The sequence below is a fragment of the Fundulus heteroclitus genome, chromosome 1, assembly GCF_011125445.2.
Source record: "Fundulus heteroclitus isolate FHET01 chromosome 1, MU-UCD_Fhet_4.1, whole genome shotgun sequence".
NCBI classification, from domain to species: Eukaryota; Metazoa; Chordata; class Actinopteri; order Cyprinodontiformes; family Fundulidae; genus Fundulus; species Fundulus heteroclitus.
In genome coordinates, this window is record NC_046361.1 from 1390626 (window position 1) to 1408534 (window position 17909).

The window sequence follows — 17909 nt, forward strand, 5'->3', positions numbered from 1 at the left end:
ACCTAGCGGTCACTGCTGATCCGTCACGTTGTACCCTTCATAAGACCGATCCGAGGACAATGCCGAGCGCTGACCTTTGCTTTCAATAATTTTTATTTGTCCTGTTGTTCTTTTATGTGTAATTAGTTTCTAAGATCTTAATTTTGCATAGTAGTTTTGGTTAAAGGAGAAATAAGCAATATTTCACCACTATTTGGAGCTTGAGCACTGTCTGTAGACCAAAACAAGACGTATCAAGCAACGCCTCTGTCTACTTCGCTCCAGTACTCGGCACCCATTTCGCCATGTCCCCCATTGGCTTGTATTAGCCTATTTGCAAAGGATAAATACACAGTAAAACGGCATCACCATTTGGAGGAACATGGCTAGTGAAGAAGTAACTCATAACTTTATAATACTGTTAGAAAAAGTTTTGATCTGATGGACGTGCTCTGTGCCATTTTGTGCCTGGCGGTGGCATTTTATGGGCAGGAAGTGGGTAAGCCCTGAGCTGCCACTCACGTGCATGTAGGTCCATGCGTGGCCAGCCAGGCTATGTAAACAAGAGATTGTAGAACAACACAGAGAGATGGTGTATGACGTTTAACCATAGTCCATCTAAAAAGATACCTTTAGTTCCTCACAAATACATTTTTTAGCTCTAAAACAATGAAATTTCACTTATTGCTCCTTTAGAGGTTCACTACCCTAACAAAGAAGACTTGTTGATTGAAGGATATTGTTAATTCAGGTAGACAACATTATTCATGGCGTTCCCTGATAGGCATTTATTTCTGTTAATAAATTATAATATTTGAAGATTAATTATCACTTATTTATTCCATATGTGTGCAGAGTTTGCTGTTAGAAGAATGTTAGCGTCTGAATCACTCTTCCACCTATTGTCCTGATATCAAAGCCAAATTGGGTTAATATTCACAGGATAATACCTGACAGACCAAGGGTTATTTCAGTAAATATTTTATATATAGACTACTTTGTGCAGATCCTTCACACAAAATAATATTAAACATTTAAAGTGCAGATTGTAATTTAACAAAACAGGTAAAAGACCAGATGTGGGGGTAAATAATACTGCAAGGCACTTTATTTATTGATGATTTTTTTTTATTGACTGCTGCGCATCACTTTCATGTACTGGATTCTCTCATATCAAAGAAGCAGCCAAACCGGTGTCAAAAAGAGCAAGTAACAACATCTAAACAATTTTTCACTGAGGTGCTTGAATTGCTGCACAGGTGTTCTCAAACTGAACAAGCTGCTCTTCCTTTAATTTCTCAACCTCTGAATTCCATCTTCCAAGGAATCTTGACAGCATGAAGTAAAATGTATGTGGTTAGAGCCTGTGTTAGTTTGTACCTGCTCTGCAGCACCGTAATGGGCTGACTCTTTGTCTGCATCTCTTTTGAACAAAACCCATCCTCTTTAGAAAGGATAATGGTTGACCTGAAGATATTTTTTTAATTTTCTTGAGAACATTTCTGCTAATAACAAAAGCATAATCACATGTAAATGAAGTGGAACTCCGTAAATAGAGGGTAAAGAGTAGTAAAAATATATCGACTCCCTTAGTAACACTGCTGCTTTATTCCTCTGTAGCAACAGGCTGTTTACTCATCTGTGTGTGTGTATGTTTGTGGGGGTTGGGGGGGGGGGGGGGGCACAAAGCCCAAGATGAGGCCTCTTGCAAAAACGGCTGAGAGGCTTTCTCACTGCAGACACTGAGCGGAGGACTTTGAAGTTAAAACAAAAGGTGCGTTCAGTGGTCCATCAGGTGGGTGGGGGTCCTCCTTTAAGGGCCACCAGTGGTGTTGAACAGGTTGCCGATCCCACCCACACAGTGCGCAGGGACAAGTGAATGAAACACTACAGTGTCTTTCCTCCAGTGAGCTGACTGGAATATTGATGAAGCAAATATTTTTCTTCTGTCTGATCTCATGTGAAGTACTCTTAGTGTAGGAGGAGGTCAACCAGCAACACAACAATCAGATCTAGAACAGGAAGGCTTTTTTATGGTGGACTTTCTGAAAGGTAGAGAGATAGACCACAGAGAGGGACGCACAATGCAGAGAGGAAAAGCTCTGGTAGGGGACCAAAACAAACACTGAGTACAACCAAAGCTGCATTCTTCTCTTCTAGGCCTGGAAGAGATGAAAGCATTACCAGATGCAGAGAGGAGACGAGGCAGGAACTGAGCAGGGTGAGGTAACAGAGGAGAAACAAGAGGAAGGCTTGAAACTACTGGAGCTCAGCGCCTTGTTTAGCAATGTCAAAACTTTTAAAAATGTATACTCAAACTGAATAAGGTGCAAATTCTAGAAAAGGACAGGTTGCATGATAAAGAAAATCAGAAGAGGGCCTTTTCTCATTTAGTTGGGCTAGAGTCCAAATAGTTTTACTGAAATATTTGGTTCTAGAAGATTTTAGCTTACAGAGGAGTTCATGACTGACTTTAGTGGACCTGTATTTACAGGTTTAATAGTGGGCTGATGACTAATATGCTGTTTGGTCTTCTCCACATATGCTGTTGTGCATTTTGATCAGACATCTCCACTTTGTACTGTCATCTGTCTAAAGGACATTGTTCCAGAAGTCTTGTGGTTACTACAAACCTCGGCTGCCCTGCCATATTCTTTCTAAAGATAAAGGTTTTATGCTTCAGAAACGTGCCGCTGCGCACCAGGTGAAGTTACTCTGACTGACTAGAGACCGACTGGCTGTGATCAGCTGTGCTGTGGCGCTCCCACGATGCTTCCGGGTTCCGTGGATCCCCGGGGTGAGACATCTAATCTGTGAAATAAATTCTTCTCAGTGGTTCTACTGCCCTTTACAGGAATAGGGCATTCCTCAAATTACTAAATTTAGAACAGCACAGCGCGCATGCATCATGGCCATCTTGTGGTCATACGAACAGAGTGTTAATGCTTGAATAGTTTACTTCTATCAGTCAAATAATGATCAGATCTGTCCTGAATATTGCCTCAACATAAAAAAAACATTGCTGCATTGGTAGCTGTCGGACTGACTCTCTATATGATGATTGTGACCATATGGAGTTTTTTCATTGATTTAACGCCGAATGATTGTCGAGAATGTCAGTGTTAGATACGAGCTTGTTACCGAGAGGACTTTACTATGCAATCTGAACAAAGACACCTATGTCTCTCTACATTTCCTTGGTGATAAGGACTGCGTGCACTTGAATGTCCAGACCTAATACCAGCGACTGCAATGTCTGTGCAGGTAGGATACGTTTGTTTGGCTTTTTCTCAGTGGAATGAAAACATCATACAATCCTTGAGGGGTGTTTATGTGAGGTTAAGTTTAATTAAATGTTATTTATATAGCGCAAATTCACAACACGTGAAGTGGCTTCTTGGGCTTGGCATTTTTCCGACAGAATGCCCTTTTCTGGTTATCGTGCCCCACACGACAACTCTTTTACAAGCAGGAAAAGTCCTGGTGTGTATAAATACCAGCTAAATACATGGCGTCTGCATTACAGTTTGGTGGTTTGCTTGGTGGGTTGCAGCCTTTTTTCATGAAGCAAGTCGATTATTTCTCTCACAATCATTTTGCTTGTGTGTGTGTGTGTGTGTGTGTGTGTGTGTGTGTGTGTGTGTGTGTGTGAAGTTGAGAAGGGATCTGAGTGTCTGATTACTTCAGGATGATTGACTTTGTAACTTTAGATAAGACGCTGCTTTTAAGTCTATTATTGCAGTAAGCCCTATAATAATTTAAAGGCCTATAGTTTGTATTAGCTGTAATTCTATGTGGATTCAGCGGTTTTCTTCCTCAAGTTTGATCCGCTCATTCTGAAACCTCTACATTTCAACCAACGTTTGAGCTGTTCTATGCTGGGTTTCTCGATTAAAAACTTAATTTTTCACATGAATCAATATTAGTCTGCATTACAAAAGGTAGCAATTTCTCAAATGCTTAATATGCTTCAATTATAAGACTTCCAGGGTTCCATAAGCATGTTATGTGTTTCTTATTATTAGTCCTCCAGCTCCAAGTAAGGAAATTTGCTGGCATTCCAACTGTACTAATTCATCATTCACAAAACCCAACAAAACAATGATGGCAAACTTCTACTGATAAATCATGTAAACCTTTAAATAAATAATTGGCAAACCTGAGTGTTTTGACCAACTGCTGGACTGGACTATGAAACTTTTGATTGATGACTTAATTTCTGATGCACTATTGACCACGAAACAGTAAGATATCATTGTACTTGGGTGTTAGGTTTTGGGTTTCTCTTGTGTCTGTTTCCTTCATTTTCCTGTTGTTTGTGCTCTTTAAGGTGTTGCTTTATGGCATGGGGGTGGTGGCCTAGTGGTTAGAGAGAGGGTTGTAAGTACCCGGATTGATCCCCGCAGACTGCCACTGTGGGTCCCTGAGCAAAATAGTCTCCCTTCCTCAGTTTCCCTGTGCTCCTTCTGCCCCAGCTGCTTCACATTATCTCCTGACTTAATATCCTGAATCTAACGTCATTCTCCACTTGTCCCTCAGTATTTATGCCCACCAATATCTCACATTCATTCCTTTATTCTTACATTGTACAGCTCAATGTTCTGTTGCTTTTCCAAGTTCTCTGTAGATCATGTCCTGTTTTCCTCATGCCTGGTTGGGAGTTTTTGCATTGCATTACTTGGGCTGATCCCAAGTTCCTTTCCTGTCTACAAGTTGATCCCTGTTTCAACCTTACAACTCATGACATAACACAACTAGTTTGTAAAATCTCTGGTTGTAATTTGCTGGAAAATAAGAAATAGGGAAAAACAAAACTATTAAATTCAATTGTATTTATGTAGCGCCAATTCATGATACATGTCATCTCAAGGCACTTTCCAAAGTCAAATTCAATCAGATTATACAAATTGGTCAAAAAGTTTCCTATCTAAGGAAACCCAGTAGATTGCATCAAGTCTTGACAAGCAGCATTCACCCCTCATGAAAGAGCATAGAGCCACAGGGATAGTTGTCTACATTGTCCATGGCTTTGCAGCAATCCCTAAAAACTATAGAATCATAATTCCACAGATCCGGCAGGTACTGCGTTAACAGAATTACCAAGCAGACTGGCCAGAAGTGAGCAGTGATTTGGCCCTGATCACAGCAAACAGTCAAATCAACCACCAAGGAAAGAGGACACAAAGCGTGCTTCCCCTGGCAGCAGCTGAGACTGCCATTTTCTCACAGATAGAGCTGGTATAAAGAACCCCCCCCCTTCCCACTCCTCACCATGCTGGCATGGGCCCCCAGCAATCCTGGCTTTTAATGTAGCAATGTAAATCTCAAACATGGAGGGCTTACACTCCTCTCTCCCCACACAGCTTTCACTTCTCTTTCTTCTTGTGCCAAGCCCATCATGAGTGGGAGCGAGAAGAGACTGAAGTGCTTTTTGCATCACCCCCTCCTAGCAGGAGTGGGCGACGGCAGCCCCTCTCCTTGGTAACACAGGGAAGAGAAAGGGATGGGGAGACAAAGTGTGAGACGAAGGAAAGATGCGTGGGCCTTTCTTTTATTTTCTCCTTTTTTGTTAATTTGCCTTTTATACACAGGAGAACAGAGAGAAAATCTGGGGAATATAAAGTGTTTGAAAGGATCCACGGGAAAGTTTGTTTGACTCAATCAAACAGCCTACACCTGGATTGGTCCCGGTCTAGGCGTTCTGCTTTAGGGCCACCCTGTCGTGCACCATCTTCTGATGTGCCGCGTTGTTTGAGGCCTCGTTGATGTCTCCACTACTGAACTGACAGAGCGCTCCACACCCTCTCATTTCACTCCCCTCACCCACCCTACCTCCCACAGGCCTCTGACAGACTCCCATCACCAAACTCTGTCACAAATGAGAGGGTGAGCTTCGGAGCCATCCTGCAGAGCTGTGAGGCTGGTCTGAAGTTTGACAAGAAATGAAGCCCCTTCAGACTGAGGGAGAGCCGCTCACAATGGCTACACAATGTGATGGGTAATAAATACTGCCTGAGGAACTTCACAGGACTGGAAGAACAGATGCTGCCAAAGTTGAAAGTGATTGGAGTGAATATAATTAGATAGACAGGTGACAGCAGCAAATATCTGATACAAATGCTTAAAGCTCGTAACTTTGGAGTTTTTAAGGTAATAGTTTACTAGCCAGAGAAGGGTTCCTTTTTCACATATAATCTGATACCTGAGAGATTAAAAAAAGAAACTATAAATAGTTTGACATCCAGGGTTCATGTCTAGCCCCATTTTCTCCATCCACACGTCTATTGTGCGTCTGAAGAAAACCAAAACATTAGCAGAGCCACACTCAGCCAAAAACAGCTGAAATCCCTACCAATCTAATCAGCACACACACTGCTACAAGAAGAAATTGAGTCTTCTTACATTTGTCTGCTGTGTTTGTAATAATTTCAGGCCCTGGTTCTGATAAAGGTTTCATCCTATTAAAATGCAGCTCTTTCTAGCTGACATTTTACAATGAATTGGATCTGGATGTATTTTGTTAGAACTTTATATAATTTGAATATTTAAATAATATAACAAACTGGACTCCAGTTTGTTCATGTAAACTCTAGGGTCACTTGTAGAGTACCAAAGGGTTCAGTCCTTGGGCCAATTACAGTGGTCTGCAAAAGTTTGGGCAACCTTGTTAATTTCAATGATTTTCCTTCATAAATTATTGGTTCTTAGGATAAAAAAATCAGTTAAATATAACATATAGGAGACAAACACAGTGATATTTGAGAAGTGAAACGAAGTTTATACCATTTACAGGAAGTGTGCAATAATTGTTTGAAAAAAAAATCAGCATAATAGTGTATATATATATATATATATATATATATATATATATATATATATATATATATATATATATATATATACTATTATGCTGATGACACTCTCCAATCAATTACTTTGACTACAGGCATGTTTTGAAGATATCAAAACCTGGATGACTTTATATTTTCTGCTTTTAAATTCTGACAAGACAGCAGTTGTCATATTTGGCACAGAGTCCTTAAAAAATATACTTCTTAATCAGTCACATAATTTTGATGTTATTAAATTGGCCTTCGGTAATAAATTAAAAAAACTTGTAATTTAAATACCATATTAAACAAGTTTCCAAGGTTTCCTTTTTTCACCTCCAGAATATTGCCAAATATATTATTAAATATTATAATTAGGAATGATGCTAAAAAATTTTGTATGCATTTGTTACTTCAAGGCTGGACTATTGTCATTCCTAACTATTAGAAAGTCTACAAAATGCAGTTCAAAGTCTTCAGCTGATCCAAAACGCTGCAGTAACAGCTCTGTTAAAAATGAAAAAGAGAGATCATATTTCTCCTATTTTAGCTTCCCTTCGACGCTAGTATTTTTAAGAATGTCTACAGTTTCATGATTGCTTCCATCAGCTGTTCACGTTTAATTTTTTATTATTCGGTTTTATTTAAGTCTCCCTTATTTTTGTTGCGCATACAGAACTGTTTGGATGAGAGAGCGGAGCGAACACTGGTGGCTGTATATAGTAAGAGTGACATTCAACCCTCAGCAATGGATGGAAAACTTCAGGTAATAATTACAGAAGAAAATAGCTGATTTTCTCCCATTTTTATATGATAGGCTATTGTTTTGTTTAAGTTATTAATAAAGCAATGAAATTAATGACACCATTATTTGTTTTGATTGATTGCCGAATTAATAAGGTGAAAAATGTGCAAAGAACTGCGTATAATAACTGTAACGATAATATTGTGAAATTAATTTTTTTCAGAATTAGCTACAGAACCTTCCAATGGCTTTGTGAGTCTCTCAGGCCTTATATCTCCAAGGCAGAAACCAGGATGCGACAGCCTATACCTGTGGAGCAGAGAGTTGGTGCTGTATTGTGGTTTCTTGGAACCACATCAGATTATCGGACCATTGCTCACCTTTTTGGAATATTTAGAGCCTCACTGTACACCTTTGTCAAGGATGTTTGTGAGGCAATATGTTATCATCTGACACCACAGTTTGTGAAGCTACCCACTGATATAGAGGCTACCAATATTATGGAGTCATTTAAAGAAAAATGGGGATACCCTACTTGCATAGGTGCTATTGATAGCTCACACATACCCATTGTCGCCGCAACGGAGAGCCGAGTTGATTATTTTAATATAAATGGCTGGTATAGTATTAATATGCAAGCACTTGTAGACGACAGGTATATGTTAAGAGATCTCTGTATTGGATGGCCAGGAAGCACTCATGATGCTCGTGTTTTAGTTAACTCCCATCTATACCAGTTTAGGGAAAATGGTGTGTTCCCTCATCTTCAAACTGAAATTGATGGCGTTATGGTACCTCCCGTTATACTTGCCGATCTTACCCTGGCTAATGAAGCCTTATCCAGAAAATGCAAGGACAAATGAAACCCAAAAAACAGTACAACCTCATCCATAGCCGTAACAGGATGGTGGTAGAGAAAGCCTTTGGGTGGCTAAAAGGGAGATAGAGAAGGCTTTTGAAGCAAATTGACAACAAGACATCAAATGTTCCGAATGTCATAGCCGCCTGCTGTACCCTACAAAATATCTGTGAGACCCAAGGAGAGGATTTCCTTGATCAGTCGGTCAATTAGGCAAATCAGCCACCTAGTAACAATTTGGTCAATGGAAATAATAATCCTGATATTAACAATGCCCACGATATGAGAAATGCTCTTTGCCGTTACTTTGCAAATCAAAATTAGCCTTACATTGACTGAAATATTTTATGTATTGTAAATAGTTTTTTATAGTTGAGTTTCTCATATATTTTTGCAATACCGGTGTGGTATATTTTAAAAAGTCAGTAAAGAAAACAGAAACAATTTTTGTATGAAACATTTTATGTATTGTAAATAATTTCTAAAACTTGAGTTACGTCTTTTACAATTACTGATATGGTCCATAATTAGAAAAGTTGGGGAAAGAAGTTAAAGGGGATGCAGGGTTAAGGGGCTGTAGTTGTGCTGGTTGCTGTGACATCAGTTGGACCATCATCTGCATCAGTCTCATCTCATGTTCCTGTTCTTATTTTCTCATTCTCTCTTCAGCCTGTTAAAATAAAAAGCAAATCCATTTACGTTCATGTCAAATATACATATATTACAATTTTTGATGAATTAAATAAATGCATTTTTACCTGAAGTTGGTTTCTTTCTATTTCTTGTATCATGTTTAGCTGATGTAGTTGGTGGCGTTGGACTGACTCCTGCTGTTCTTTATATGCTACCATCCAGCGGTCATCAGAATGTCTTTGAGCTTTCATGAATGCCTCTAAGGCATTGGGTAGAATCTAGGGCTTTTACTATTTTGTTCTTCTTCTTGGGTCTAACATTTACTTCAGGAGCCTCAGCAACAGGAACTTCAGCAATGCGACTTCCTCCTGGCTCCTCAGAAATAAAACTAGCTATCGACCCATTCAAAGATTGTTCATCATCCATCTCTGCAATAAAAAGCAAAGACAGTTGATAAATATTTAATTTGAAATACATGCTCACTCTTTCAATTTAATTAATTTACAAGTAGAGCTACTTCCTTTAATGCCGTATTATAAGAATAAAAATATGATAAATGTTTAAATTTGATAGAGAAAAATAATATAAAGATTAAATTTGACACATTTTATAATGGCAGCACATTTGGCCTTTTAATAATACTGTTATTAAAATAATAAATAAAAAAGTTGTTGAAGCATAAATGTGGAAATGGTGTAGAGCCTACTTACCATCCTGTGTGCTGTACAGGTTCTCATACTGCTCCTCATTGTCGGACGTTGCATTATCATCCTGTACTTGAATGAAAAAGTACAGGTACAGAGTATTGACCTCTTTTTAGTTTTCAAATATCACTAGTGTGGATTTGGAGAACTAAGTTTTTGGTTAGCCTACTCATGATAAGCCAGCTAGTATTTATTTGCCACGTCTTATATAAATATAGGCCTACAACAGACATTTCTTAGTAGATTAGTAGATCATCAGAATAAAAAAATTATGATTTTCGGGAACCTACTTGTTGCTGCGGAGTTCAGAGTAGAGGTCTCCAAAAGCACTGGAGGCCTCGACGATGCACGGAGGCCTAACACTTCATCCATGGCACTATAGAATTTCCAACTTTTTCTTCCTCCCCCTGATCTGTTGTTGTGGTCCAGAACCTTCTTGTATTGTGTCCTAAGTTTTTTAATCTTCTCTCGGCACTGTTTCGGGTCTCGGTCGTATCCCCTCACCTTCATTTCGTCCGAAATTTTTTGGAAAACTTTGTGATAGTGTTTAGCACCTTCCAACATCGCCTGGATAGCGTCCTGTGCCCAAATTGTAATAACAACCTCAGTCTCGGCGTCATCCCAGATTGCACCACGGTCTTTTCAAGCCATTCTTTAAAATGTAGCGTGGAGAAGATTTCGATTGTTGTTTACAGTTCTTCTTCTTTTGTTTTATGGTGCTTGGCAAGCAACTTTCGGAGGGGCGTTATCGCCAATTACTGGAATGGAGTGTGAATCAGGATGTGAAGCCAGACAAGCCGGAAAAAACGCAGAAAGTCAGCTGACTTTAAGGAGATGACGTGGTCTGCTCATGCGCTCTTTGTTATAAGAGAACTGGGCCGCTAAAAAACCAGGCCGAGCTCACACATGGAACTGGTATAGGTTTAGCGCGGTCCGGTTGTGTCTGGCTCGGTTAAGTTCAGTTTGCTTTCCATTTACACTCGATAGTTATCTCAGTTACCGAGCTCGGACCGGTCCCGGCACGGTTAAAGGGGAAGTCTGGTCAACAAGGAAAAATCAGGGGATCATTAGCTATACCTAAAACTAATACGTTTGTGGTTAATAATGTGGTTAATGAATTTAGCATTAATCAATAAGAAAAGAAAAGCATAAATTGTTGTCTGGATCACTGTGTATGGGGGTGGCCATTATTGCCCAAATATAGGCAATAATGGCCACCTGACATCACATCCTCTGACGTAGAATCGCGGAGAGCCGACGGTAGTTCTCCGCGTTTTACAAGCAAACTCAATAGGAGCCGTTGTACACAGCTGCAAACAGAAACAATTATTTTGGATTTCCAGAGGACTTCATTATTGAAATTCGCGAGAGCTATTGTTGAAGCAACAATGCTCACTTGCATGGCAGCTGGATGTTCCAATACATTGGGTGAAAGTAGAAAAAACATTCGTTTTTTTTTCACTTTACCGATTCATGATCCACCGGGTTCTTTTTTTGGATTACCTACTTGAAGAGGGAGGATTTGCCATTGTGCTTCTGGCCAGAGAGAAAACACGTCGTCTGTAGCCAACATTTAGAAGAAAAATGTCTTCAAGATGACATGAGAGTCAGACTTTTTAGTATGTTTTTCTTTTTCATAATGTAGAATTTGCTGGAACATTTGTGTACCGACCAGAGTGGCGGAGGGATACAACACACTTAAAAAGCATGCTCACTGCTGCGAAGCCCCCTTATTTTATGCAACTTTGGTCTTATTTTTTCTAAAGTCGCTTGTAAATTTCATGAGTTGCGGGTTGCAGTTTTTTTTTTTGGGCTTGTTTCTGAACGTGAAGTGGCTTGTTTTGGATCTAAACTAAGTGATGCCGAAATGTCCCTCCGCCTCATAACGTGCTGCAGCTCATCCTGACAGCAGAGAGTAAACTCAGAAAGAGCAGCTCTGCCTGTATTTTCTGCAGTTTACGGTTGCAATAACTGATAACTGCTAAAAGTAGATTAGGCGGTGCAGATCACCATTTTGAGCAGAGATTGGTTCTAAAGATTAGTTTTATACTCATCTTATAACATTGCAGAACCCAACCCATAAACCGTACTTTAATGTTTATTTGTTTTCTTTTTATGTCTCTAAAATGTAAAATTTGTATTCATTTAAACTTAAATGCTTAAAACCATGTCTATCTTTGTTTAAGAGGTTTAAAAAAATATTTTGGCATGAAAACGGATATTTATTTACAAGGGGACAGATAGGGCATTGGGACTTGCTTTACAGCCGGTCCCGCGATCTGACGTCACAGACTGGAAGGTGGCAGTAGTGTTCTTCACAAAGATGGCTGCCGCCATAGAAGGACCTTCAAATGAAAATTACTCTTAATTAAAAAAGCTTATCATTTATTGAACAGTATGTAATAATTTTATATTTAAAGTACTTTAAGCAGTTTGAATTCTGAGTTTGACCGGAGTTCTCCTTTAAAAAAAGAGTAGTGTAAACGGGATATATATGACCTACGTAACTTTAACACCATTCAGGGGAGGGAGATCATCTGCCATTATCATATAACTTAGAAAAGATCCCTAGATCAATGTGTGCTTCTGTGCTTCTTGTATCTCTGCTCTGTCTTCTCTAACCCGCAATCTGTCGAGCCTAGAGGTTTTCCTCCCTGTTAAAGGGGAGTTTTCCTCTTCACTGTCGTTTCATGCATGCTGAGTAAGAGACGACGTACACCCTGGACACGTTGCCAGTCTATCGCAGGGCAACACAGAGACAAACAGGACAAACAACCATTCACGCACACACTTTAGAGAGGCCAATTAACCTAACTGTCATATTTTTGGTCTGTGTGAGGAAGCCGGAGTACCCAGAGAGAACCCACGCATGTACAGGGAGAACATGCAAACTCCATGCAGAAAGGGTACGACTCGAACCCAGGACCTTCTATCTGCAAGGCAACAGCGCTACCCACTGCAGCCCTAGTTCTGTAACTTGAAGATTTAAATTAATTACACAGTATTTTGCTGTCTGCATGAGTGTATCAATTATTAAAAGTAATTTTCTCTGGTCCCCTGCCTGATCTGACCAGTGATGACATGTTTAGCCGCATGTCATCATTCAACCGCTGGTTGTCTAGGTGGTGTCCTGAAAACGACATGGGCTACATTCATAACTGGAGAACTTTCTGGGGAAAACCTGGTCTGATCCGGAGAGACGGCATCCATCCTACTTTGGATGGTGCTGCTCTTCTTTCTAGAAATCTGGCCGGATTTATTAGTTCTCCTAAATGCTGACAACCCAGGGTCCAGACCAGGAAACAGAGCCGTAGTTTAACACACCTCTCTGCAGTTTCTGTACTGTTACCCATCCATTATCCTATTGAGACGGTGTCTTTCCCACGGCCAAAACTTAACAGATCAAAAACTTATCTAAAAGGAACAAATCATAAAAACCTAATAAAAATCAATACGGTTCACCTTGAACCTAAAAATAAAACAATTAAATGTGGTCTATTAGATATAAGGTCTCTCCCTCCAAAGACTTTGTTAGTTAACGAATTAATTTCTGATAAACAGATTGATTTGTTTTGTCTCACAGAAACCTGGGTACAAGAGGACTACGTTAGTATAAATGAGTCAACTCCCTCCAATTATTCAAATTTCCACATTCCCAGATCTGTGGGAAGAGGAGGAGGAGTGGCAACCATCTTTCAGTCTGATTTATTAATTAGTCCCAGGCCAATTAATAACTACAGTTCTTTTGAACATTTAACCCTCAGTTTCCCTCATCCAAACTGCAAAGCAATAAAACCTCTTCTGTTTGTTGTTTTGTATCGTCCACCAGGCCCTTACACTCAGTTTATGGATGAGTTGTCAGATTTCTTATCTGATTTGGTGTTAAATACTGATAAGGTTATTATAGTGGGTGATTTTAACATCCATGTTGACACAGAATGTGATAACCTTAGTGTAGCCTTTAAAACTATCCTAGATTCAATTGGTTTTGCTCAAAATGTGCATAAACCGATGCACTCTTGGCTCCATACTTTAGACCTTGTGCTGACATATGGCATTGATTGTGAAGAATTAACAGTATTTCCTCACAACCCTGTCCTATCTGATCATTTTTTAATAACATTTGAGTTTAATCTAACTGAGTTCTCCACCCCCAAAAGAGGGTTTCATTATAGTAGATCTTTATCGGATAATGCTGTATCAAAACTTAAAGAGTCTGTCCCCTTTTTAATATCCTCCGTATTGCAGAAATGCCCTGTAGATGGCAGCAATGTTGTTTCTTCCAATTCACAAATAGATGTCTTTGTAAACGGTATGACTTCGTCATTGCGTTCTGCATTACAAAATGTTGCTCCCTTGAAAAAGAAGGTGATTATTCACAGGAAGCTGGCCCCTTGGTTTAATTCAGAGCTGCGTTCCTTGAAGCACAATGTTAGGAAATTGGAGAGAAAATGGCGCTCTACACACCAAGAGGAATCCTACCTAATCTGGAGGGACAGTCTATTGTTGTATAACAAGACCCTTCGCAGAGTTAGAGCAGCATATTTTTCATCATTAATTGAGGAGAATAAGAATAATCCTAGATTTCTCTTCAATACAGTTGCCAAACTTACCCAGAGCCACAGCTCTGTTGATCCATCCATTCCCTTAGCTCTTAGCAGTAATGATTTTATGGGATTCTTCATAAACAAAATTGATTCCATTAAAAATAAAATAATTGGCATCCTCCCAAACATGATTACCTCGTCCTCAGTAAGTGAGGCAGCATTGGAGGAATCCTTAGAACCTGCGCAGTGTCTGAACTGTTTAAAAGTAGTAGAGCTTTCTGAGCTATCTAAAATTTTAGCTTCATCTAAACCTTCTACCTGTATGTTAGACCCAATCCCAACCAAGTTGTTTAAGGAGGTATTCCCTCTGATCAGTGGTCCTATTTAAGACATGATTAATCTATCCTTGGTAAATGGATATGTACCACAGGCTTTTAAAGTAGCTGTTATTAAACCTTTACTTAAGAAACCATCTCTTGATCAAGATGAGTTAGTAAATTACAGACCTATATCTAATCTTCTTTTCTTAACTAAAAGTCTTGAGAAAGTAGTTGCTAATCAACTATGTGAACATTTACAAAGTAATGACCTACTTGAGGAGTTTCAGTCAGGCTTTAGAGCTCATCATAGCACTGAAACAGCTCTGGTGAAGGTCACCAATGATATTCTCATGGCCTCAGATAATGGACTTGTGTCTATACTTGTCCTGTTAGATCTCAGTGCTGCATTTAATACAGTTGATCACAATATTCTCCTACAAAGACTTGAGCATACTGTAGGGATTAAGGGGAAAGCATTAGGCTGGTTTAAATCTTATCTGTCGGACAGATTCCAGTTTGTTCATGTTAATAATAAATCTTCTTCAAACTCTAGGGTCACCTGTGGAGTACCACAGGTAGGGTTGGGAATTGAAAAGATTTTCACAATTCCGATTCCCTGATCGATTCTGTGAAACGATTCGATTCCTTTTCGATTCTATTTTCGATTCCAATTTGGGGAAAAAGGGAGAACAAACAGTTTGATGATGAGCATCAACTTTGTTTACTTAACTATCACACGACCTTACAAACTAACAAGGTCGTGATGTCCACAGCAAATGTGCAACTGGAGTAACATTTATATTTGTTTAAATAAAAAAAGGAATATAAGAACAAACTTAAATACAGTAGATAAGTTTTTTAGAATACAAGAAAATTTAAGTTTGTTGTGACAGTTGCTTATTAATCTCTCTTTAGATAACCTCAGTCATCTAAATCTAATGGTGAAGCCATCCGTTTAATGAAAAAGCATTACTGTACAATTTAGGTAAATAACCTCATCTCCCCCTGATTTAAATAAACAAGCGTCACCTTTCTCTCGCTCCCTGTACTGCGGAGCAACTTCATAGCATGTTTCGTTACATCCACTGCAATGCCTAGAATCATGTAAGAATAACAGCTACCAGTAGTTCTAAATAAACATGCTACCAATGAAGGGCTGGATTAACGAGAAAGGCACACTCCCTTAATAACCCCAAAGAGAGATAGGAAATTGGTTTATTTCCAGAGATGGCATATGATTTACTGGGAACCACATTAAGCACAGCCAGTGATGTAAAACTAGCTACTTACCACCAGCTGCCTTCCATGCTGGTCGTAACTTTAGCTTCTGTCCGGTAAGAATCAAAAACACGGCATTCATTAAATTGTATGCCATGTTGTGTGCGCAGGTGTTTCTGCCAGTTGGATCTATTTCCTCTCGCGGATGTATACGCCATTTTGCAGTGATTGCAAAGCGTCTCGTTGCCATCTTTCTCTTCCTTAAAATGAAGTCAAACCTTCGACCGCTCACCCGATGGGGCGGCATTTTTTTTTTGTTTGTTTTTCGCCTGGTCACGTCGTACTTGCTTACTGGATGCCGTGTGCGTAACTTGCGTAAAAAATGTGACATAACTTGCGTAAAAACATGACGTAACCTGCGTAACTTGCTCAGAGCCGCAGCACAACGGAATCGAAAAGAGAATCGTTAAGCGAGCTGCCAAACGGTGCCACGGAATTGAAAAACACGGAACCGGTTCTGAACAGGAACCGGTTTTCGATTCCCATCCCTAACCACAGGGTTCAGTCCTTGGACCAATTCTATTTACTATATATATGCTTCCGATTGGCAAAATTATCAGACAGCATGGGATTAATTTCCACTGTTATGCTGATGACACTCAGCTATATTTATCCATAAATCCTGATGAATCCAATCAGTTACTTCGACTGCAGTCATGTCTTGATGACATCAAAAGCTGGATGACTTTAAATTTCCTGCATTTAAATTCTGACAAGACAGAAGTTGTAATCTTTGGGCCAGAGTCTTCAAAAAATAAAGTTCTTAATCAATCACTTAATCTGGATGGCATTAACTTGGCCTCTGGTAATAAAGTTAAAAATCTTGGTGTTGTTTTTGACCAAGACATGTCATTTAAATCCCATAATAAACAGGTTTCCAGAGTTTCCTTTTTTCACCTCAGGAATATCGCCAAAATTAGAAACATTCTGTCCAGGGGTGATGCTGAAAAACTAGTCCATGCATTTGTTACTTCAAGGCTGGACTATTGTAATTCTTTACTATCAGGAAGTCCACAAAATGCAGTTCGAAGTCTTCAGCTGATCCAAAATGCTGCGGCAAGAGTTCTGATGAAAATCAACAAGAGGGATCATATTTCTCCAATTTTAGCTTCCCTTCATTGGCTTCCTGTTAAATCAAGAATAGAATTTAAAATTCTTCTTCTAACGTATAAAGCCCTTAATAATCAAGCTCCATCGTATATCAGAGCTCTGATTACCCCGTATGTTCCTAACAGAGCACTTCGCTCTCAGACTGCAGGTCTGCTGGTGGTTCCTAGAGTCTCTAAAAGTAGAATGGGAGGCAGATCCTTTAGCTATCAGGCTCCTCTCCTGTGGAACAAACTCCCAGTTTTGGTCCGTGAGGCAGACACCCTATCTATTTTTAAGACTAATCTTAAAACTTTCCTTTTTGACAAAGCTTATAGTTAGAGTGGCTCATGTTACCCTGAGCTATCTCTATAGTTGTGCTGTGATAGGCCTAGGCTGCTGGAGGACATCAGGGTCTAATTTTCTCACTCTACTGATTTCTACTGTTCTTCAGTCTACTGTTCTCCAGTTTTGCATTGTCTTACATTGAAATGACTGTTGTCATTTCAGCTTTTAACTTTTTGCTCTCTCTCTTTTTCTTCATAGTAGGTACACCTGGTCTGGCGTTCTGTTAACTGTGACATCATCCAGAGAGGACGGCTCACCCGCTACTACCATCTAATGTAGAACAGATTACTAGATCAATGTGTGCTTCTGTGCTTTTTTGTCTCTCTTGTTGTGTCTCTGCTCTGTCTTCTGTAACCCCAGTCGGTCGAGGCAGATGACCGTTCATACTGAGCCCGGTTCTGCCGGAGGTTTTCCTTCCCGTTAATGGGAATGTTTTTCTTCCCACTGTCGCTTCATGCTTGCTCAGTATGAGGGATTGCAGCAAAGCCATGTACAATGCAGACGACTCTCCCTGTGGCTCTACGCTTCCCCAGGAGTGAATGCTGCTTGTCGGGACTTTGATGCAATCAACTGGTTTACT

At 39.6% G+C, this 17909-nt stretch overlaps 2 protein-coding genes and 1 long non-coding RNA gene across 8 annotated transcripts in view; 1 reads left to right on the top strand and 2 right to left on the bottom strand.

The window, feature by feature from the left end:
- si:ch73-70k4.1 (FA core complex associated protein 20) overlaps window positions 1-17909 on the top strand; it is a 75607-nt gene that overhangs the window by 42456 nt on the left and 15242 nt on the right. The window contains exon 5 of one of the 2 annotated variants that reach the window (XR_004931777.1): window positions 5821-6768. The exons of the other annotated variant lie outside the window; for it this stretch is intronic. The gene's annotated coding sequence lies outside the window, so the exon portion shown is untranslated. Of the gene's footprint in view, window positions 1-5820; window positions 6769-17909 lie in introns of those variants that run through there. 2 annotated transcript variants of the gene reach the window in all.
- Window positions 1-17909, bottom strand: part of prkcz (protein kinase C, zeta) — a 229631-nt gene that overhangs the window by 5898 nt on the left and 205824 nt on the right. The gene's annotated exons all lie outside the window — the stretch shown is intronic.
- LOC118564346 lies at window positions 8751-11127 on the bottom strand. The gene is made up of 3 exons (XR_004931785.1): window positions 9757-11127; window positions 9172-9474; window positions 8751-9083 (listed from the first exon to the last, which is right to left on the bottom strand). It is a non-coding gene; the product is annotated as an uncharacterized LOC118564346 (long non-coding RNA).